The sequence below is a fragment of the Calidris pugnax genome, unplaced genomic scaffold (assembly GCF_001431845.1).
Source record: "Calidris pugnax isolate Ruff unplaced genomic scaffold, ASM143184v1 scaffold47, whole genome shotgun sequence".
Lineage (NCBI taxonomy): Eukaryota > Metazoa > Chordata > Aves > Charadriiformes > Scolopacidae > Calidris > Calidris pugnax.
The window spans coordinates 915787-916802 of record NW_015090809.1 but is presented as its reverse complement, the minus strand read 5'-3'; the positions used below and the strand labels follow the sequence as shown (position 1 = coordinate 916802).

Sequence of the window (1016 nt, the reverse complement as noted above, 5' to 3'; positions counted from 1 at the left end):
TCTTCACAGAGAGAGTGGTCGGGCATTGGAACAGGCTGCCCAGGGAGGGGGTGGAGTCACCATCCCTGGGTGTGTTTAAGGGCCGTTTAGATGCAGTGCTGAGGGACATGGTGTAGGGGAGGACTTTGTAGAGTAGGGTAGATGGTTGGACTCGATGATCCCAAGGGTCTCTTCCAACCTCAATGATTCTATGATTCTATGACATTGTGAGATTATCCACGTCTGTGGCTGAGTGAGTGGCAGGAAGACAGACAGTGTTGCACTTACAAGCGTGTTTAAAAAAACCTAAGGGAACGGTCAAGCATTACTGAAGTCCTTACTTTATACCTGTCATTGCTTCTTATCAAAATTTTATGATAGAGGAAGTGAATCTCTAAAGTGATTAGGGTGTTTATTAACATTTGGTGTTAATGTTAGGTGTAGCAAAGTTATGTAGGGAAAAGATTAGAAAGGCCCAGCTTGAACTGAACCTGGCCTTGGATGTTAAAAACAACAAAAAGGAATTCTATAAATATATTAGTAGCAAGAGGAGGACTTGAGACAGCCTCCATCCACTATTGGATATGGGAGGTAACGTAGTGACAGAGGATGAGGAGAAGGCTGAGGTACTTAATGCCTTCTTTGCCTCAGTCTTCAGTAATGGAGTAGGGGGTCCCCTGAGTACCCAGACCCCTGAGCCAGCAGATAAGGGCAGGGGGCAGAATGAAGCCCCTGTCATCCAAAGGGAGGTGGTGAGGGACCTGCTCCAGCACCAGACACAAACAAGTCTATGGGCCCAGGTGGGATCCACCCGAGGGCACTGAGGGAGCTGGTGGAAGTGCTTGAGGAGCCACTCTCCATCACTTACCAGCAGTCCTGGCAAACTGGGGAGGTCCCAGCCGACTGGTGTCTGGCAAATGTGACGCCCATCCACAAGAAGGGTCAGAAGGATGATCTGGGGAACTCCAGGCCTGTCAGTCTGACCTCGGTGCCTGGGAAGGTCATGGAACAGATCATCCTGAGTGCCATTATGGGGC

General features: G+C 49.5%; 1 protein-coding gene across 1 annotated transcript in view; it reads left to right on the top strand.

Annotated features, from left to right (window-relative positions):
- The window catches only part of SMC1B (structural maintenance of chromosomes 1B), a 38714-nt gene that overhangs the window by 33044 nt on the left and 4654 nt on the right, over window positions 1-1016 (top strand). The window lies entirely within an intron of this gene.